The 23,947-nt window shown below is 35.6% G+C and overlaps 1 pseudogene; it reads right to left on the bottom strand.

Moving 5' to 3' along the window:
* Positions 1-16,762: 16,762 nt before the first annotated feature.
* On the bottom strand, positions 16,763-17,161 carry LOC115858173 (brain and acute leukemia cytoplasmic protein-like; annotated as a pseudogene).
* Between the last annotated feature and the right edge of the window lie 6,786 nt (positions 17,162-23,947).

The following is a 23,947-nucleotide window of genomic DNA, read 5'->3' as shown; positions in this document are numbered from 1 at the left end:
ATGATAACCTCACAACTAAAAATCATACTCAACCGTGAAAAGCTGAAAGCTTTTCCTCTAATATCAGGAATAAGACAAGGATGCCCACTCTCACTACTTTTATCCGACATAGTATTAGAAGTCTTAGTCAAAGCAACTAGGCAAGAGAAAGAAATAAAAACCACCTAAAGAGGAAAGGAACAAGTAAAATTCACTATTTCCAGATGACTGATATTATATATGGAAAACCCTAAAGACTCCAGCAAAAAAACTGTTAGAACTAACAAACCAATTCAATAATGTTACAGGATCCAAAAACAATACTCAAAAATATGTTGTGTTCCTACACATTAATAATAAACTAAGAGAAATTAAGTAAACAATCCCATTCAAAATTGCATTACAAATAATGAAAACCTAGGAATAAGTTTAACCAAGGAGGTGACAGATCAGTATATTGAAAACTATGACATTAAGGAAAGAAATTGAACAAAACAGAAGTAAATGGAAAGACATTCCATGCTCACAGATTGGAAGAATTAATATTGTTAAAATGTCCATACTACCCAAAGCAATCTATGGATTAAATGCAATCCCTATCAAAAATCCAATGTTGTTTTCATAAAAATAGAACAATCCTAAAATTTGTGTGTAACCACATATATGAGACCCCAAATAGTAAAATCAATTTTGAGAAAGAATGACAAAGCTAGAGTCATCATGCAACCTGATTTTAAGCTATATTACAATGATAGAATAATTTTAAAAAGATAGTATTGGCATAAAAATAGACACATAGATCAACTGAACAGAATAGAAAGCTCAAATAAACCCATGCATATATGGTTAATTAATTTATGACAAAGGAACCAAGAATATACAATGGGGAAAGAACAGTCTCTTCAATAAATGGCATTGGGATAACTGCACAGCCACAAACAAAAGAATGAAACTGGACAATGATCTTAAACCACACACAAAAACTAATTCAAAATGGATTTAAGACTTGAATGTAAGACATGAAACCGTAAAATTCCTAGAAGGAAACATAGGTGATAAGCTCCTTGACAGAGATCTTGGTAATGAGTTTTTTTCTTTAAATCTGATAACAAAAGCAAAAGAACCAAAGACAAAAATTAAAAAAGAGGATGACATCAAAAAGCTTCTGCACAACAAAGAAAATCACCAACTAAATGAAACTCCAACCTACTGAATGGAGAAAAGTTTTTTCAAATAACATATCTAATAAAGGGGCATTATTCAAGATATATAAACAACTCATATAACTCAACAGCAAAAGAATCCATTAAAAATGGGCAGAAGATCTGAATAGACATTTTTCCAAAGTATACATACAGATGGCCAGCAGGTACAGAAAAAGTTCCTCTATACCATTAATCATCAGAGAAATGCAAATCAAAACCACAATGAGATATTATTCATACCTGTTAGGATGACTACTTATCTAAAAGACAAGAAATAACAGGTACTAGAGAGGATGTGGAAAAAAAGGAACCCTATGTACTGTATGTGGGAAAGCAAACTGGTGCAGCAATGAAAAACAATATGGAAGTTCCTCCAAAAAATAAAAGTAGAACTACCATATGATCTAGCAACTCCACTTCTGGGTATTTATCCAACAAAAATGAAAACACTAACTCAAAAAGATATATGCACCCCCATATTCATTGAAATATTATTTACAATAGCCAAGATATGTAAATAACCTAACTGTCCATTGATGAATGAATGAGTAAAGAAACTGTGACATATACATACACACACACACACACACACACACACACACACACACACACACACACACTCCATAATGGAATATTATTGAGTCATAAAAAATAATGAAATCTTGCCATTTGCAACAACATGTATAGACCTCAGGGCTTTATGCTAAAATAAGTCAAACTGAGAAAGAAAAATACTGTAAAATTTTTCTTATATGTAAAATCTAAAAATAAAAAAAATTTAAAAAAAAAAAGGGGCTTCCCTGGTGGCGCAGTGGTTGAGAGTCCGCCTGCCGATGCAGGGGACACGGGTTCATGCCCCGGTCTGGGAGCAACCCACGTGCTGCAGAGTGGCTGGGCTTGTGAGCCATGGCCGCTGAGCCTGCACGTCCGGAGTCTGTGCTCCGCAACGGGAGAGGCCACAACAGTGAGAGGCCCACGTACCACAAAAAAAAAAAAAAAAAAAAAAAAAAAGCTCATAGATACAGAGAACAAATTGTTGATTACCTGAGGTGGGAGGGGTTGTGATGTCAGAGAAATGGGGGATAAAATGCTTTTGTTTTCTTTTTCAGTTTAAATAGATTGAATTTTTTTTTAATTTATAAATTTGTATACCTTTTTTCCTGTTACTTTGTCTGTTGTCAGTTTATTTCATAGACCCATAGAAGCTATGAAGATAAAAAAAAAAATCCTCCCTATAGTGTCATTAGATATATACAATTAAAAAATTATTCAAACTATGAAAGTAAAAATATTAACAAAACAATAAAGACAGATTGTCATGAATATACTCACCAAATCTTTATGGAACTTGTAGTGAAGTGATCATTCAAATTCTGACAATTATTAGTTATGTAACCATGGACAAGGTGCTTAACTTCTCTATTAAAGAAATACATTTCTTAAAAACTTTGCACATGAAGTCCAGAAATGTTAGTTTTCTACTTTTCTCTTCTCTTTTATAATCCATAGGTTCTTAGGATAAGCAATATGCACTCAATGCTGAGAAGTACTTCATAAAGCACAATTATTTTTCTTTAACACAGTCTAATTGCAAACAAACAGAAATCCAAGTAAAAACTGCCCCTCACAAAAAAAATAGAAATTCCAATAGAGTCAGTCAAAAAATACAGATACACACACACACACACACGAAGTAAAACACTACAGATTCTACCTTGTCTGAGAGGTACTCAAGTGGATTAAAACATTTTAAGTGGATAAAAGAAAAGTCTAGATATAAAGCTAGTGATCTGAGACTCCTCCCTGAAACATAAAATACTCTATGTACTTTTATTTTCTCTATCTTTTTACTAGTGAATTCTATTTAGCTTAAGTTTAAATATGGCCCTTTTTCAGTATGAAATAGAAATGTTTTTTAAAAAGCTGAATTGATTACCTGAATTCAGGAAATTTTTTTCATTTGTCAGCATTACAATATCAAATTAATAAATAAACAAATAAAATAATTCTTCTGGGTAATAATATCTTTGTTTTACAAAAGTTTAAAAAATGGATTGGCTATTTGGTGGTTAAAACTAAGCTAACAGCGTTTTACCCTTTATCTTCAAAAATAGTAATGTGCAAACCCCATAATTATCGTGAACCCTTGTTATAAATTAACTTGTCAAGGTAGATCTTGCTATTATCTTTTATTGTTATTTTTTAACACATTTATTATTGTTATAAATTACATATTTATTGTTTAATTTAAAATTAATCTCATGGAATTTGTACATTTCTGAAAACATATGAATTTGAATTCTGGCAATATCTGGGGTCTAATCATGAATATTTTTGGTATGAATTTCCCACTTTATCATCTCCTCAATACATACTGGCAAACTCTGTGCCATGTTTATATAACCTATTTAGAAATTATACACTTCTTGTGAATTTTTTAAGCTAAATTTTATTCACTACTTATGGCACACCAGGCTATATTCTAAATGCATGTATTGAGGAAAATCTTTTATATAGACCTTTGATATAAGATTGTATTTTTATTCCCATTTTACAAATGAAGAAATCCAGCATAGATCAGAGAAGTCTCACAGAACATGGTTTGAGCCCAAGCAGACTAGATTTAGAATCCATTTTCTTAATCCATTTGCTATACTCTAGCTGCCCCTAAATATATTAAGAATATATAGTGTCATGGGCTGAGTTGTGCTTCCCCCAAATTCTGAAGTCCTAACTTCAGCACCTCAGAATCATAATTATATTTGGAGATAGAGGAGGCCTTTAAGGAGATCAGTTAAAATGATGTCATATGGGTGGGCCCTAATCCAATGTGACTGGAGTTCTTATAAAGAAATTAGGACACAAACAAGACAGACCATGTGAGGACACAGAAAGAAGGCAGGCAACCACAAGTCAAGGGGAGAGGCCTCAGAAAAAACTAAACTTGTTCACATCTTGATCTTGGACTACTAGTCTCCAGAACCGTGAAAAAATAAATTTCTGTAGTTTAAGCCACCCAATCTGTGTAGTATTTTGTTATGGCAGCACTAGCAAACTATTGTATACAGTCACCTATAATCCTAACTGATAAAAAATTTACATTAACAACAATATCCCCCACATCTTCATTTCTTCAGTCCATGACAACCAGAATCATTTTACCTCTCAAGCTGTGTGCCCTTGTGTAAAAAGCATATGAATTCTCTAAGTCTCATTTTATCTATTCAATAGGAATGATAATTAAACCCCAAACTAGAAATGTTGTGAAAAATGAGATAAGGTATGTAAAACTTTTAGCATATAGCATATCAGATAGTAAATGTACAATATATATTGTAATTTTTCTTATCATTAATTATAAAATAAACAATTTCACAGTATCAGAATAACTTGTTTCCTAACCAGATTTAATTAATAAATTCACAAATAAATTCATATGGGTTTAATCTCTATATTTAGGGCCTATTTTTGTTTTTTTCCTAGTATTTTCCATGTTTTTTCTACTTTTAAAACGTTTCTCCATGTGAAGTTGAAAAAAATCAGCATTAAGAAGGATGTTGTCTTCCTATATACTAACAACAAAAAATCAGAAAGATAAGTTAAGGGAACACTCCCATTTACTAATGCAACAAAAAGAATTAAAGTACCTAGGAATAAACCTAAGGAGGCAAAAGACCTGTACTCAGAAAACTATAAGACACTGATGAAAGAAATCAAAGATGATACAAACAGATGGAGAGATATACCATGTTTTTGGATTCGAAGAATCAACATTGTGAAAATGACTATACTACCCCAAGCACTCTACTGATTCAATGCAATCCCTATCAAACTACCAATGGCATTTTTCACAGAACTAGAACAAAAAAATTTACAATTTGTATGGAAACACGAAAAGACCCCGAATAGCCAAGGCAATCTTGAGGAAGAAAAACAGAGCTGGAAGGAAGCAGGCTCCCAGACTTCAGACTATACCACAAAGCTATAGTAATCAAGACAGTATGGTACTAGAACAAAAACAGAAATATACATCAATGTAACGTGATAGAAAGCCCAGAGATAAACCCATGCACATATGGTCGTCTTATCTTTGACAAAGGAGGCAAAACTATACAATGGAGAAAAGACAGCCTCTTCAATAAGTGGTGCTGGGAAAACTGTACAGCTACATGTAAAAGAATGAAATTAGAACACTCCCTAACACCACACACAAAAGTAAACTCAAAATGGATTAAAGACCTAAATGTAAGGCCAGACACTATAAAACTCTTAGAGGAAAACATAGGCGGAACACTCTGTGACATAAATCACAGCAAGATCCTTTTTGACCCACCTCCTAGAGAAAGGGAAATAAAAACAAAAAAAAAACAAATGAGACCTAATGAAACTTAAAAGCTTTTGCACAGCAAAGGAAACCATAAACAAGATAAAAAGACAACCCTCAGAATGGGAGAAAATATTTGCAAATGAAGCAACTGACAAAGGATTAATCTCCAAAATATACAAGCAGCTCATGCAGCTCAATATCAAAAAAAACAAACAACCCAATCCAAAAATGGGCAGAAGACTTAAATAGACATTTCTCCAAAGAAGATATATAGATTGCCAACAAACATATGAAAGGATGCTCAACATCACTAACCATTAGAGAATTGTAAATCAAAACCACAATGAGTTATCTCCTCACACCAGTCAGAATGGCCATCATCAAAAAAATCCACAAACAATAAATGCTGGAGAGGATGTGAAGAAAAGGGAACCCTCCTGCACTGTTGGTGGGAATGTAAATTGATACAACCACTATGGAGAATAATATGGAGGTTCCTGAAAAAACTAAAAAAAGAACTAGCATATGACCCAGCAATCCCACTACTGGGCATATACCGCAGGGAAAAGCATAATTCAAAAAGATACACGTACCACAGTGTTTACTGCAGCACTATTTACGACAGCCAGGACATAGAAGCAACCTAAATGTCCATTGACAGATGAATGGATAAAAAAGATATGGCACATATATACAGTGGACTACTACTCAGCCATAAAACGTAACAAAATTGAATTATTTGTTATGAGGTGGATGAACCTAGAGTCTGTCATAATGAGTGAAGTCAGAAAAGCAAATACCATATGCTAACCCATATACATGGAATCTAAAAAAAAATGGTTCTGATGAACCTAGGGGCAGGACAGGAATAAAGACACAGATGTAGAGAATGGACTTGAGGACACAGGGGGAGAGGGAAGGGTAAGCTGGGACAAAGTAAGAGAGTAGCATTGACATACATACCCTACCAAATGTAAAACAGATAGCTAGTGGAAAGCAGCTGCATAGCACAGGGAGATCAGCTCAGTGCTTTGTGACCACCTAGAGGGGTGGGATAGGGAGGGTGGCAGAGAGGCTCAAGAGGGAGGGGATATGGGGATATATGTATGCATATAGCTGATTCACTGTGTTGTACAAGAGAAACTAACACAACATTGTAAAGCAATTATACTCCAATAAAGATATTAAAAAAAAGAAGAATGTCATCAAGAATACTGGAATACATTCCACATAATAGATAAACTAACTGAGAAATGGATGATATTAATGGATTAGTAGAGAGCATATGTCTTTAGTCTCAACAAATTAAAAAATTAGAAATCATTTCCCTCCAAAAAACAGTATTGTCCACATATGGTGGAAATAAAAATGGCTCCAGATATTGTGTGGTTGACGCTAAATAAGAAAAGTTAAACTATTTGACGGGGATCCAAGGAACACTCCCATTTTAGTGGTCTGGTAATTGTTAACATTCAACAATTAGAGTAGAAGATGCAATCCAGGATACTACTTGGCTTTGCAATGCATACTATTTACATAGTCAAAATGATTAAAAAGCTCCTCAGTAGTTGTTATTTTTTAGAATCAACTTGTAGACAAAATATGGAAGGCTAAAATATAGATGTTGAAGAGAATATTAATATAAACAATGTTTAAAATATAAAATTAAAGGTGCAGATTATTGAAGTTGAAGGCAGAGGGAAGAGTACACATACCAATACCCTCATCTTCACAGAAAGAAGTCAGGAAATGCTGTTTAACTCTGAAGGAAGAAGATATAGACCTTTCTTTTCCTTTCTTTTCTTTCTTTTTTTAAGAACATCACATATATATAAAATTAGGTTCATGGCATAATATAAGCATCATTATGTCCAAAGCCCCTCTTTAATTTATTTTAATTGTATTTTATTTTTCTTTGTCCTCATCCTTTTCCAGTCATATTCCTCTCTTCTTTCATTCCTATCTCTAGAATACTGAATGCATAGTTTTTCAATCCATTTCATTGCCAATCAATATGCTTATTTAGTTGTAAATGTATCCTTGAAAATATACAGTGTTTTGTGAAATACATGTGTGCATGTGTGCCACTCATTGTGCTAAGTCTTCCATTATATGCTCATACTACATTTAATTTCTCAGTTTTCGTAGCAAGGGATGGCTTGGTTGCTTGTACTTCTTTGTTACAAAAACTAAAAGCATTCTAAACATTCTTATATAAGTCATCTATGCACGCCTGAAGTTTCTTTATAACCCATGTGTGAAAGAAACTTCCACCCAACATTCCTTCCATCCTCTCCCCGCTCCTTCATATAGAATCACACTTCCTTTGTGGTCTGACGGCTCTGCCACCATCCCTTTACTCACTCTCCATTTTCTCTCATAAGGATTTCTATTGATACACTTCTTCCATGGCTAATGCCATCTTGATGTTTTATCTTCAGAGGATATGGACTACACAATCTCTGATACAGTGCTTTCCTTTTTCTTATTTGATTAGTTGGTTCTAATTTCAAGCATTTCTGTGACTCATTTTTAAAATCTTTTTCATTTCTCTCATTCAATTCTTACTCTTTTCGCTCATGTTTTAACTTTTTCTACTATATATCCGTCAATATATCAACTGTAATTACTTCAAAGCCCCTGTCTGATGGTTCCAATTTATGGACCCTCAGTCTCTGGTATGGTTCTACTGATTGATTTATTGCTTAATAATGAATTAGTTGACGATTTTTTCCTATTTTGTAATGCTACACCAGCAGCAGGCAATCTCTGCTTGGAACCAATGAAGGATCCTCAATATTAGTGGGTTTCCTGCACTTTCTCTAGTATCAGTGCAAGATGGATGGGGAAAGGCCTTCTCTTCCCAAGCAGCTGCCAAGATTTTCTTGGGTCAGAAGTACTGGGGAGGTGGGGGTGGCTCTAGCTTTTCCATCAGTGCTAGAGGGCTTCTGCTTTTATCCTTTTTCCAGTGGTAGTGGATGCTGTTCTGGGGCCATGGTGTGAAAGACTTTTCTCCTTTTCCCCCAAGGATAAGTCAGCTTTTACTTTGCAGAAGAGAAATTCCAATACATAGGCATTATTCAGTCCTGTCCCCCAGCATCAGCCAATTACCACCTGCATGCCTGCATGCACAGATTTACTTTGCACCTGCGTTCATGTCTAACACTTCTTCCTCCCACAATCTACCCTATGTGTAACATTCAGTATACCCTATATCTCCTCCTCTGCTTGTTACCTTGTGGAATTCAGTTCATCTGCTTGCCTTACAACTTCAGCCTTACAAAATCTCTAATGGGTAAAAAAAAGTTATAATTTTATAATTTATATGGCTTTGTTCCTGATGTGGGAGCAACATCCTCCTCTTGCAGCTTTCTAAGTAGAAGCAGGACTCAAACTTATTTTGATATTGCAAACTCTGTAATTCACTGTCTCCCAATGAACTAAGATGATGAAAGCTCATAACGAAATGGATCTTGATGATTATTTATGCTTTTAAACAAATATTTGCATGAGGAACTTAAAAGCCTCTTGGGAATGCATTTCTACCAAGAAAAGAGAGTAAAGAAGACACATCTGACCTAGTAATAAAACTTTAATCATCATAGGCAGAAGACAATAAGAGTTTAGCATAGTGTTTGTAACTCAAATTATCTTTAGGCTCACTCCCTCATGGGGGATGTGTGGTTCCTTCAAAACCCTCAGGCACTGGTCCAAGATTACACTGAAGGACACAAGCACAAGCTATTAATTACATATTTAAATTAATTAAATTAATTGACATAAGTAAAAACCCAAACATCAACAACTCCAATATTTTTCACCTTCTCCTGATGTTAAAAGTAGTAGCTATACTATTTGTAATGAGGTGGATAGACCTAGAGTCTGTCATACAGAGTGAAGTAAGTCAGAAAGAGAGACAAATACCATATGCTAACACATATATATGGAATTTAAGGGAAAAAAATGTCATGAAGAACCTAGGGGTAAGACAGGAATAAAGACACAGACCTACTACAGAATGCACTTGAGGATATGGGGAGGGGGACGGGTAAGCTGTGACAAAGCGAGAGAGAGGCATGGACATATATACACTATCAAACGTAAGGTAGATAGCTAGTGGGAAGCAGCTGCATAGCACAGGGAGATCAGCTCGGTGCTTTGTGACCGCCTGGAGGGGTGGGATAGGGAGGGTGGGAGGGAGGGAGACGCAAGAGGGAAGAGATATGGGAACATATGTATATATATAACTGATTCATTTTGTTGTAAAGCAGAAACTAACACACCATTGTAAAACAATTATACTCCAATAAAGATGTTAAAATAAATAAATAAATAAAACTAGTAGCTATAAAGCTCTTGTAGGGGAGAAAAACTTTTCCTTCTTCTCTTCTATGTTTTTTGGCTGGCCTAATAATTAAATTGACATCAGGTAGATTAACAGGACAAAAACAAATTTTATTTTGTACATACGGGAATTCATAAAAATATGATATACAAAGACATGACCAAAGCAGGCAGCTTTTATACCTTTCAGACAAAGAAATAAATTTGTGAAGAATTAATAAGACAAAGGGGTTGGGGCTTGGGATAGAAAATTAGTGAAGAACTAACAAGGTCTGTTTATACAGGCTTCTCAGCCCTGAATTCCCTAATTCTGGTGGTAAGGATACCTTGTACCCTCCTGGTACAAGAAGGGTACCTTTCATGGGAGATTTATTTATTGCTTTCAGGGCGACAAAGGAGGGTCAGAGTGTCCTTGAACTGGCTGTTTCTTAAGTAACTTTAATTCTAAATAATTAATATGCCAAAGTGGCATATTTGGGGGTGGCGTATTCTGCTCCCCTTCACTCTATATAGCTATATATAGCTTTATATCATATATAACTCTATATGATATTTTTACCTTCCATCCAATTGATCAAAATTGTGTACTGAATAATGAATACATTAAATAATCTGTATGTCCCCTAGTCATCTCCCTCAGATGAATACAGACCACATTGCTCTGAGACAACTCCCTCTTGATTTAGTTCTTAGATGACATCTCTTATATGTACAGCACAATATACCTCTTAAGCGCCATAATACACACACACTACACACTCATGAATTCTTGTTCTTCATGTGCCTATGACTGTTCTTGTTTCTCTTTCCCCATGATCAACCACAATAACTAATTTTTGTTTACTTTCTCATTTCACCCATTCTTATGATTCTTAACAAAGGACAAGGAGAAATGGTATGTGTATTTATAGTGGGTGTACATGACAGTAGTTACCAATAAAAGCCAAATATTTCACAAAAGTTTTTCTAAGATATTGCAGTATAAGCACTAAGGCTTTTGGTACCCCTGAGGATAAAAACAACACTCAAGCAGAGAGAGGAAAACTGCCAGCTTCTGTAAGTTTCACACATTGACTTTATCAAAGAAAGGTCTTTAAAAAGCACAAACAAAAGTGGATACTGACAGTAGCAATGGTGATACCCAGAGGGAGGCAATAACGGTGATGCCTGACAGTAAATAGCTTAGTGGGAGAGACAGAATCCACTACAATGGCCTCAAAGATGAGCGTTTAAGGGAGGAGCAGCTGATACTAGAGGAGGCCAGAGTACTGAGGATAGATAGTTGACTGATAATTTCTGCTCACATCCAAAACATGCCCAGGGAATGCACAGAATTAATTAGGATGGGGAGACTTTTGAGGGTATTGAAGTCATAATAGAAATTGGAGAAATTACCGAGAAATATCAATTTACAAATGGTTAAAACAAGAGGTATAATTAGGACATTAACTAAGTTATATTAACTATAAGCTCTTTGTTCTTGCTACAACTTAATCCTGTTAGTGGTGGTAAGAGAAAATATTTTCACTGTCTATATTTTTCAATAGCATTGCTCTTCTTTATAACTGTTCTTTCTTTCCAACATAGTACTCACTGCTTGTGATAAAAATAATATTATTATTTTTACAGAAGTAAACATGTTAGAGCTGGAAGGGATCTTGGATATCATCTCATGTCATCACCTCTTATTATAAAGAGATAATTTTAGCTAATATGTTATCCAAATCACCTATCTGGTAGCTGAGCAAGAATGAGTAATTCAGAAAGTCATACTGTCCACGTGCTGTGTTTCTTATGACACTAAACTGCAATATTTAGAATACTGCACCATTTTAGAATACCTATTTTTGACATGAGGAATCTGTTTCAGAATCTAAATTTTACATAAAAAATCATAAAAATTAAATTGTAGAAAAATCAAGAAACCAAAAAAAAATTTAGTTTATTTACATTTAAAGTAATTATTGATAGGTATATGTTTATTGCCATTTTTTTAATTGTTTTCTGGCTGTTTTTGTAGTTCCTCTTGCTCCTTTCGTTTTCTCTTTCTGTCTTCCTTTGTGGTTTGATGGCTTTCTTCAGTGGTATGCTTACATTTCTTTCTTTTTATTGTTTGTGTATTTACCATAGGTTTTTGCTTCATGGTTTCCATGACGCTTACATGTAACAACTTACAACAGTCTATTTTAAATTGATAAATTAATTTGAATCCCATTCTAAAGTTCAACATTTTTACTCCTGCCCTCACACTTTATGTTTTTAATGTCACATTTTAAGTATCTGTATCTTGTGTATCCCTTAACTAATTATTGTAATCATAGTTATCTTTTGCTTCTTTTATTAACCTTCATACTAGCTTTACAAGTAATTAATCCACTACTTTTTCTTGATATTTACATTTCTAGTGAGATTTACTCTTTCATATGTGTTCTTGTCACTAGTGTCTTTCCTTTCAACTTAAAGAAGTCCCATTAACATCTCTTTTAAGGAAATTTTAATGGAGATGAACTTTTCTTTAGCTCTTGCTTGTCTGAAAAACTCTTTCTCCCACCTTCAATTCTCAATGATAATTTTGCCAGGTATAGTATTCGTAGTTGGAATTTTGTTTTCTTTCAGCACTTTGGATATACTGTGCCACTCCCTTCTGGCCCACAAAATTTGTGCTGAAAAATCTGCTTATAGTCTTAAGGGGTTGTCCTTGTATGCAACAAGCTGATTTCCCTTGCTGCTTTTAATATTCTCTCCTTGTCATTAACTTTTGATGTTTTAATTATAGCATATCTTGGTGTGAGTCACTTTGGGTTCATCTTCTTTGGAACTCTCTGGGATTCTTGGAGGTAGATGTCTGTGTCCTTCCCCAGGTTAGGGAAGTTTTCAGCCATTATTTATTCAAATAAGATTTCTGTCCCTTTCTTTCTTCTCCTTTTGGGAACTCTATAATGTGAATGTTAGTCTGGTTGATGTTCTCCCATAAGTCCCACAGACCACCTTCACTTTTTTTCATTCTTTTTTTCTTTTTGCTACTCTGATTGGGTGAGTTCCGCTGCTTTGTCTCTGATTTGACTGATCCTTTTCTCTGCTTCTTCTAATCTGCTGCTGAACCCCTCTAGTGTATTTTTCAACTCTGTTACTGTGTCCTGCAGCATATTGCCCATCTCTTTATTGCAGTTCTCACTGTGTTCATCCATTCTTCTCCCCAGTTCAGTAAGCATCTTTATGACCATTATTTTGAACACTTTAGCAGGTAAGTTACTTATCTCCATTTCATTAATGTTTTCTTCTGATGTTTCATCATATTTTTCATTTGGAACATATTCCTCTGTTCTTTCATTTTGCTTGACTCTATGTGTTAGTTTCTATACAACAGCTGAAGCAACCACCTCCCCCAGTGGAGGGAGTGACCTCATGTTGGAAATGAACCTTGTTGTTTAATCCTACCTCAGGTCTCTGTCACCTCTCAAACCTCTGTGCTTGTCCAAGCGGCCTATTATATTTTTAATAGCTCCCAGTAGTTGATGATGTACCAAGAACTGTAAGTGTTCCAAAAGAGAGAATATCAACACCTAGGGTCAGGCTGACTAGAAACAAGACCCTTAGGCAGCAGCTTTTAAAAGTATGTGAATATATACAGTGCTCTAAGACCACAAGTGTAAGCCCTACTGGCCACCAAACAGGTGATCTGGAGGTGATCCCTTGGCAGCTGTCACAAAAATTGGGGCTCCAAATGAGTGTATAAGTTCTTTTCTGGGAGATATCGGTGAGCTGGAGCAAGACAGAAGGAGATGGTGTCCAGTTTATGTTCCTATTAGAGCAGCTGTATAGGCCACTACATGTATGCTAAATCTGAAGCCTGCTCCTCAAGCCAAAGCAAAGAGGCCTCCTTCACAAAAAGACTTGGGGGAGTGCCTCTGTCTACTGTCTGTGCACTGCCCTGGGGTGGAAGCCTGCAGTAACTGTTTCTCTGATTGCCACAGTCCTATGGGATCCAAGAATACAAGTCCCTCTGGTCACCAGAGCCAGGTGATCACGAGGCATCCCCTGAGTGGCAGCTACATAAAACAGGGTGCTAGACCTACAAACTAGGTGTCAGATGCATGTAAAGCTGCCTTCAGGAAACACTGCTGCTCTGGAGCATGACAGAGGATGAGTGCAAAGATAGTGCCCCCCTCCTAAGTCTCTGGAAAGAATTACACTTAGCCCTTAGATACATGTTTAAGTAGAAGCCTGCCCCTCAGGCTGCAGTCATAGTGATTAGCTAATAGGCCTCCTTCACAGATAGACTGAACTCCCGGATCTGTTAACTCTTGATGTGCCCCAGTGGTGGTAGCTATTTAAGGACTCCTTCCCTGTTGGTCACTGTCCTGTGGGACAGACCCATGAGCAAACATAAGCCCCACTGGCCACCAAAGCCAGATGATGTAGAGGTGGGGATGTAGAAGTTGTGAAAAAGTTTCCAGTTCAAGATGGTGATATACGAAGATCCTTAACTCACCTCCTCCCAGGGACACATTGAGTCTACAGCTACAATACGGAACAATTTCCTCTGAAAAAAACCTAACTACTGGCTAAGTGACAACTACACATCAGGCAAATGAGAAGAAAACCACATTGAAGCAGGCAAGAGAGGCTGGGACACAATCTCGCCATAAAACCCACCCCCAGTGCAATGGCCCACAGTCATGAGGGAACTTAGAACCCAGAACTTCTCCCTGAGGAAAGAAGGGCTTGAACCCTACTTCAGGCATCCCAACTTTAAAGACATGTACTGTGAGACAAGATGCTTATAGCCATGTCTGGCACCCAAATTTTTGTGACTGCTGATAGGAATCCTGTTGTATTTTTAATTGACTTAAATTTCCCCAAATGTCTCTACTAGAGTAAAAAATTGATATTACTGTTAATGTACTAATCTTATTCCCCATTAACCTGATAAGGAGGATTTCAATCCTCTTTTAAGGTGTACTGCACATGCCATCTGCTACATGAAATCCAACTCGGACCTGCTTCTGCTCTTTGCTTCTCTCACCTCAGCTCGTTTGTCTCCTCCAGTCAACTTCTCAAAGGCCCTTATTGCAGCATGCCATCCAGGCCACTATGTGACACTATTTCACCCTAGTTCCAGATGTTTTCCACTTCTGAGGTGGTCACTCTGCTGCTCTGAGCCAGCAAAATCACCACCTGCCCCTGCCACACTATGATTCCATCCAAGATATAGCTGGTAAATATTCTCAAACACTTATAAGGGTTGCTCAGCCATCTAATGGTGAAAGAAAAGAAAAAGAAAAGAGAAGAGAAGAGAAGAAAAGAAGGAAAAGAAAAGGAAAGAAAGAAAAGTAAGGCCCCTTTCCCTCTCTGTTATGCTATGTTAATATAGCAGTTGTTTGTAGGATTTTTGTTTATTGTGAATAAAGCTGATATCAATATTCACATACAAATCTATGTAGAAATATCTTTTTACTTCTCTTGGAAAAATTCTTAGGAATGCGATAGTGCTTCATAAGGCAGATACACATTTAATACTTTAAGAAACTGTCCTAAAGTTTTATGAAGAGGTTATTCCACTTCTACATTTTGAAAAGTGGTATATGAGATTTTCAGTTGCTTCACACCCATTCCAGCACTTGGTACTGTCATTACTTATTTTAGCCACTTTAATGAATGGATAGTGATAACTTTTGTTGTTGTTGTTTTGTTGTTATTTTGTTTTTTCTGCTAAACATGGAGTTTACTGGTATCATTCAGTACTTTAGTCCTTCCTTTCCCAATCCCAGGCATGTTAACAGTCATTTAAAGATCATGCTACATTACTTTGGAGGAAAATACATCCACCTTAACATGTCTAAAGAAATGCTAGAAAATTTTATTCCTACCGATTTTTTTTTTTTTTTACTGCCTCAGCTACTGATTTCTAACACAGTGCATGTGGATCTAATGTCCATGTGAACTCAAACCAACTAGTTACTGACTTTTTAAAGCAATTCCTTTGCAGATACCAAATGACACAGTCCTGGGCTGTGCAGAGAGGCCAAAGGGAATCCAACATGTTCCAGATTTTCTCCCTCTTGTGAGCCTGGTCTTTGATTAACAACTGCAAATGGCCTTATTGGAGAGAGAAAACACTCAAGAACACAAGCAAAGGGGAAGTGGAAAGCTGGAAAAATGCAATGTCTGCTGAGCCCTGATGGCTCCGAGGTGACCACTACCGTGATATTATGGTTCAGAGGCTGACGTGGACCCCAGCCTGGGGGGATGCTGAAGGCAGATGAGAGAGAAATGGGTGTGACTGTATCAGAGGCCTCCCTGGGACACACCATGGGTGTTGGTGGGGTTAGTTTCTGTAAAATTGGATCTGAATCTGTCTCATCCTGAGCTAAGGAAACAATAACAACAGAGTTTTCCCGTTTCTTGATTCCTCATACATGTGGGTTTAGAGTTCGATGAAAGTCAACTTTTAAGTGAACACGGTAAGCTTTGTGATGGTGGTATATCAAAAAGGAAGAATGAAGGAATAAGCCTGCCTGAAACAGTGCGCAGGAGCATGGCCAGGAGAGCTCAGAACTGACTGTGACTCTTTCAGCCAGGAACCTACCCCTTCTACTCTTCCGTTTCCTAAACTGGCCCATGGCTTTTGCTCGCCACTTTTCCATCAGACCACACTGCAGGAGTTGCAAGAAGCGAACTGAACATACATTTGCAGTCTATTACCTTGTGGGAGTATTGTGCCAATACAGTCAAGTGATAAATAGGAGGCTGAGAACATCCCAACAGGCTAAGACAGTCTCCCAAGGCACTTGGCAGCATTCCCACACAGTAAGGGCCACCCACGTCTTCAAGGTTCTGCAATGGGGTCCAGGATGTGAAGGGCACCAAAGAAGTCCCTCTGCCCTTCAACTGGTTGAACACTCTGCTAGTTGCCACAGTTCTTTGTGATTCTTCGACTTCTGACCACTTGTTGGATGCTGTCTGCGACATTAACGGTGACTTCTTTTGCAGACGTCCGCTCTTTTAGCCTCTGTGGTCTGGAGGCCATTCTGTTTCTGGGTCAGGGGGCCTAAGCTGAAGCCCTGGGGATTTGGGCACTAGGTCCCACAGCTCATCTTCTCTGGGTTGGATATTCCACTTGGGGCTGTCGATCCGGGCACGCCATCTTCCAGCACACCTGCGTGCAGGCCGCCCGCCTCAGGGCCGCTGCCCCGGGCGGCGCGTCCAAGTCGGTGTAGGTGAGCCATGTGGACTCCGTCCCGCAAGCCCAGCTCTCCTAGTAGCGGGGCTCAATGGCATCCGCCCAGTTCCCGCCGCAGCCCATTCTCCCGCGCTGCTGGCGCGCCCAGCAGCTGCTCGGTTCGCGGTTCCAGCGGCGGCTCAGCCCGGCCGGCGAGGAGGCGGCGGCGGCTGCATCGCGTGCCCCGACGCGCCTGACCGCACTGCAGCCACTTGCCCAGCTCCCGCGGCGCCCGCCGCCTCCTCCGCCGCCGATAACTCTTTATGATTTACATAAATGACCTTTACGACCTTATGCTAAGTATCTTCTGATGAGCCTATTGGCCAAATATTTTCCTTTGTAAACTCTGTTCAAATCTTTATGTCCATTATCATTGGCTTAATTGTTATTATTGAATTATAAATTATTCCTCATACCATATATTCAAATTATATTGTTTTTGGCACTATGGTGAATCACTTTCCAATTACTTGCTGCTGTGTATATCTATCCTCACATTCATATGGCTTGCCTTTTTGTTTTCTTAAGGTGTCTTTCGAAGAGCTATATGTCAATTTTCATGAAGTCAAATTTTTCATTTTTTTCCTTTGTGGTTTATGCCTTTTATGTTCTAAGAAAACAATGGTTAACCCAAATTTTCAAATATTTTTCCTGCTGTTTTATATTTTTACCACTACAATTATGAGGCATTTCAAGTTAACTTTTGTGTATTGTGTATGTTAAGGTTATGTTTACTTTTTCTGCAGGGATATCCAGTTGTTCCAACACTGTTACAGATTTTCTTTCACCCACTGAATTGCTTTGGTACCTTCGGCAAATATCAATTGAGCATGTATGTACAGGTTTTTTTCTGGATTCACTATTCTGTTCTATTAACCATTTGATAGATCTATTCTTTCACCAGGACCATGCTGTCTTGATTACTGTAACTTCATAGCAAGTCTTAAACTCATGTAATGTATGTCTTCTTTGTTCTTTTTAAAAATTACTTTGGTTCTTCTGAATTGTTTGCATTTTCACATAAATTTTCAAATCAACTTATTAATTTCTGCCAAAAAAGGCTCTAAGATTTTGATTGAGATTGGATTAATTCTATAGGTCAATTTAAAGAAAATTAACATGTTAACAATGTTAACTCTTCCAATCCATGAACATAGTAAATATCTCTATTTCGGTCTTCTTTACTTTTTATCAACAATATGCTATAGTTTTCAGTGTATATAGCCTTGCTTATCTTTTGTTAAATTAATTACGAGTTCTTTTACATTTTGGCACTATTATAAATGGAATATTCTTTAATTTTCCAATTGTTTTCCTTTGTTATATAAAAATGCAAAAATACAAAAGTTTTATATATTAACCTTGTACCCTGCCACTTTGCAAAACTAACGTATTATTTTCAGTAGTTGTTTTGTAGAGTCCTTGAGGATTTCCTATGTAAACAATCACGTCTTATGGAAATATAAATTTTTTTACATATTTCTTGTCAATCATTATGCCTTTTATGCTATTAATTTCATTACAGCAATAGCTAGGACCTGCAATATTAAGGTTGAATGGTAACAGGGAGGGCAGACATCCTTGCTTTATTCCTAATCCTAGGGAGAAAATATCAAATATTCACACTTAAATATGAGGTTAGCTGTAGGTTTCCTATAAATGGCCCTTAGAAGTTTGTGGAATTTCTCTTTTTGTATGTGGCTAAAAGTTTTAAAAATGATTTGGTGCTGAATTTCGTCAAATATACTTCTGCATCTATTGAAATGATCATATTCTTTTCTTCTTTATATTGTGAATATGGCAAATTACACTGATTGAATTTTGAATGTTAAACCAATCTTACATTATTGAGGTAAGTCCAACTTGGTTATGATGCACTGGCTTTTACAATGTTACTGGATTTGATTTTGCTAATATTTTGTTGAGGATTTTTGTGTGCAAATTCATAAAAAGATATTGGTCTATAGCATTTATTTCTTCAAATGTATTTGTCTAGTTTTGGCATTAGACTGATAGTGACCTCATGAAATGAGTTGGAAATTAATTTCCTCCTCTTCTATTTTCTGAAAGAGTTTGTATAAAATTGGTATTTATTTCCTTAAATGTTAGGGAGAATTCACTATGGAAGCCATGTGGGGCTGGACTGTTCTTTGTTGGAACATTTTAAACTACTTTTATGCTTTCTAAAATTGGTGTGCTTACAATGATCTCTCATGTTAATGGATTTTTTTAAATCAAAGAACAGTTTTAATTAAGAACAACTTTCTCTTTAATTATGAGTCATTTGCTGTGGGAAATTTGCTTTTTTTCTTCCAAGAACATAAAATACTCTTGAGGGCAGGGACAATAATGTATTTGTATTGTTCTCTAGTGCTTAACATAGTGTTCCATGCAAAAGTGTTTAGTAAACGTTTATTTAAATGAATGAAAAATGAATTAATGAAAAAGTTAGTGATAAGACCATGTTTTAATCCATTTTTCCTCCCTCAGTTATAGTTTTCTCACTCATAACATGAATGAGTCCATATGGATATTATTTAAGTTCCAGTCAGTCTTGAAATCCCTTGAAATATACTTATGTCTTGCTAGTTTGAATATAAGAAAAGGAGAATTCAATAGCAATGACTTTTTCATTCACACCCCCAAGACTTCCATGCACACAGATTTCAGTCTTTCTCTCCCTTTTTATTCTCTCCAGGTTAAGTTTTAGTATTGATATCTGCAAGTGTGTCTCTAAGACATTCCGAATTTGTGGTAATTTTCTATTCTGCGTTTTAATCATAAAGTTTAGAGATAAAAGGGACTAAGAGAAGATCTAACCTCATCACTGAGCAAAACAATTAATTGAGTCTCAGAGAAAATAAGTGTTTTTCTACCTCTGTAAGTGACCTCTTGCTAAATGCAAAAGGCTTTGAGTAAGAAAATAGAAAGGTTACTAAAGGTGACAGTAGAACTAAGGTATTTGAAGTTTCTCTCTTCCTCCCTCATGCTCACTTATCTCTCAGAACAGAAATTTTAAGACCAAAAGAGATTTATAAGATAACTGTGTGTGGGAGCCTTGAGGATATACATATGTCAATCGATGTAAAAACTTTAAAATCAGGTATAGTTTCTCCCCCCCAACACCGTAGTTCTTCTACAGCGTAAGATCAAACAGTATTTTCTAATTGTTTCTTCTTCAGAATATTATTTATCTCAATGCCGATCTCAGGGTTTCAAAGACCCCATAGTTCTTACAGCTAACTCCCACAGTGAAGTTGTAATTATATAGTGCTGTGATTTTATACATGTGTGTATGTATACACCCACACATATAAGTGCAATTCTTACTCAATGTAAAAACTGTTTCATTTCCCTAGCACAATCAACTTACTTCCTTGAGCCACAGATTTTTACAGCTAATACATCTATTTATCTTTGTTTCTCTCATTTCTATAAGAGAAGGCAAATAGATAAGTACACTTAGTTAAAACTAACCTGAGTCCCTGCTCTATACCCTTTAACATTAAATCATTTTCTAAAATACACTGATTTTACTTAAATCCCTCCATGATTAATTGAATAAGTTTTTTTAGGGTTTACCTCATAAACTAGAAAAAGGATCTATTTCTGTTGTCCAGTAACTATGCTGTTAATGAAACTAGGTCTTGAGTTTCCACAAATAGGTAGGAATAACTGGCTAGGCAGCTGTTTCCTATAAAATGGAGAAGCGCAACAGAGGTACACTGATAATACTGGTGGCAGATAATTAAATCGTTCAATTTGTGTCCATTTAGAATGTTGCCTATCTTTAATATCATCTGACAATGCTTTTTGTTGTGTCACATGCTAACTGAGAGTGCTTGATGAAAATAAAAACTGACAAAACATCTTTTTAGTTTAATAGAGGTATTATGTGTAAGAGAAATAAAAAAAAGGGTAAAGGAAAATGAGAGAAAGGATGCATTTGGTTTTTCATTTTATATATATTTTGTATATAATCCTAATATTTCTGATTTTTACCCTAGGAAATAAAAACAGAATAGGACTAGCCTTTAGTTTTTGTAGTTGAGATATTTTTCTTAATCTTCCAATTTAAAAAGTTATTGTATGATGTTCACAGGACTTATACTGTTTCTAGGAAATGTTCTAGGAGTATGCATTTTCTTTTTGTCCTGTCTCTGTGTCAAACTATAGCTAAAAGAGAGAAGAGACAGAAGAGATGAATTTTGAAGAATAGAAATAAGAGATTCAAATACGTGAATTACTCCAGACTCATATTAATATCATAAAATTAAAAATTATTTGCACACTTTGAAATAGTTAACCATCCTTTATTATTTGAACTCAATTTTCCTTGGGTTAAAACTGGGCTCTTATTAATAAAATAGGTCCCTTGGGAAGTTACGTTAATGCTTTAAGTCAGTAGTATATTAATAGTAAGTATATTATGGTAATGTTCCACATTGATAGAGAGGCACCAACTTGCCTACAGGCATGCAGATGGTGAGTGGAGCCCAGCTTTGTCTCAGGCAGTCTTGCTCTGAGTCTGTGTTCCTCATCATAACATTATGCTGCCTCTCATACTGCAGAAATATTTAACATTACAACTCTGGTTACACTGCCATTAATTCCTTCCACAAGGACTTATCTTGGGTTCTGTATGTGTTTATGGTTCTAAAATTGTCATTTCTGTGTTTTAATATATACCTTTGGGAACTCTGAAGAAAGATAAAATAAGCAATTCAGATGTTCAGCCATCTTGTTGTTCCCTAATCATCTACAGTAGGGGAGAGGGATGTTGCTAAACATTAAATATAATCAATTGATTCCATCTTATTAATTACCAAATTTATAACTGCAGCTTAAAAATAACATTCAATATATATTTTCCATATTGAGTAAATTTATCCTCTATTTACAAAATTACCCGAGTGAAATATGTGTACAAAATTCTGAGTCAGAATTAATACAGTTCTATTAACATGGAGCCTTGGTGATAGTAGTTCATTAGGAAAATAATGCAATAATTTTTAGTAGCATTAAGAAGGATTTTAAAAATTATATGTATATTCCTGTGAAAAATATCTCCTGGAACTTTAATTAAGAAAGTAGACAAATTCTATTTTAATATAATTTAGAAATATAGCCCCTTGAAAAATATATCCACTGATGTTCCATGGCAGAAAAAAATTAACGCATAAATCAATATTGAAACAAGATAGAGAATACTATTTCCTAAAGAAATAACGTATGTTTGAAATCTTTCTGTAAGTGATTAAATTGCCTCTTTGGAATTTTTATTGAAAAGTAATAAAAAAATAAAATAGTTAAGGAATGGCTTAAAAGGATAAATAATATTGTGTGGAAAGTTATTCATAAATAATTTGCTTTTTATGATTCCTTTATTCATAGCTTCCATATTTCTTTTATACATGAGATAATGTGTGTAAAATGTGTCATACCTAGTTGGGACTCAATTGAATTAGCTTTTGCAGCTGATTGTTTCATCATTTTTAGAGCCCTCTACTGTTTTTATTTAAAATAACAAGTTTTTTAAACCACTGCTTATTTTGTCTCCTGAAATGCAGTTCATTCAAGAGACTATATGTTTGAAACCTTTCTATAAGTGATTAAATTGCTTCTGTGGAATTTTTATTGAAAAATAAAATAGTTAAGGAATGGCTTAAAAGGATAAATAATATTGTATGGAAAGTTATTCACAAACAACTTACTTTTTATGATTCCTTTATATATTTCTTTTATACATGAGATAATATGTGTAAAATGTGTCATACCTAGTTGGGACTCAATTGAATTAGCTTTTGCAGTTGATTGTTTCATTATTTTTAGAGCCCTTTACTGTTTTTATTTAAAAAAACAAGTTTTTTAAAAAACCACTGCTTATTTTATCTCCTGAAAGGCAGTTCATTCAAAGGTGCTCATTGACTGGGCTATTCTGGTTGTTAAAGTTGCAGAGAGATTTTACAATTTCACTATGAAAACAGTATATTCTTCTCCAATACATCAAAGTATTTATTTTTCTAACAATTTCTAAAAGCACCCATGAAAAGCAGTTATCTAAATTATTTTGAGAAGTTATACACTGCTGTTAAAACATAGTTATTACAATAACTTTGATATTACATTACAACTCTGACATTATTCTGCTGTTCTATATAATTTTTAAATATTTTTGAAAAAAAAAATTCAAATCCTAGGTCAAAATCATTGACCCCAGAAATAAATTTACAGGAAAGTGAGTTTGAATATAGCTAAATTTCAATCAGACAAGCTATAGAAATAAGATAATTAGGTTCTTCCTTCTTCCTATCCAGTTCAGCAACTGTGAAAGCATGGTCCTTACTTTTAGTTATGATTTATCCACCTGTAGACAATATGCATTATTGCAATTCACTAAGTCATTACTCATCTTCATTTATTTTTTAGCACAATGCTTGATACTTAAGAACAGGAGAGATTCCTGAGAATGGTAGGGCTTCTTTCCCACCTACTTTCTTGCTTTCTCCTTAAGACTTTTTATGTTAAATTGTGAGCTGGCAACTGCATGTTTGAGCATGAATTCCTTGGTTTACAGTGAAATAGCACATCCCTTGGGATAATATTGCTTTGAAAAGGAGATGACAGGAGTCCCGTTGATTTGGCTTTGATGCAAATTACAGCCCCTGTATCCTTCAGTTCATGACACATTTGTGAATTGCCTGCCCACATTTTCTCAGCAAAGAAAAGAAAACTTATTTGGACTGTAAAGGAGAAATAAAAATAAAAATACTAAGTTTAGTAAATGCTATTTTTCCCCAATTGGAGCATGTACATGTTCTTAGTAAAACTGTACTCTATATACATTGCCAGAAAACATTCTTTTCTGCT

The sequence above is a fragment of the Globicephala melas genome, chromosome 5, assembly GCF_963455315.2.
Source record: "Globicephala melas chromosome 5, mGloMel1.2, whole genome shotgun sequence".
In the NCBI taxonomy this organism is placed as follows: Eukaryota; Metazoa; Chordata; class Mammalia; order Artiodactyla; family Delphinidae; genus Globicephala; species Globicephala melas.
This window is presented reverse-complemented; position numbering and strand designations above follow the sequence as displayed.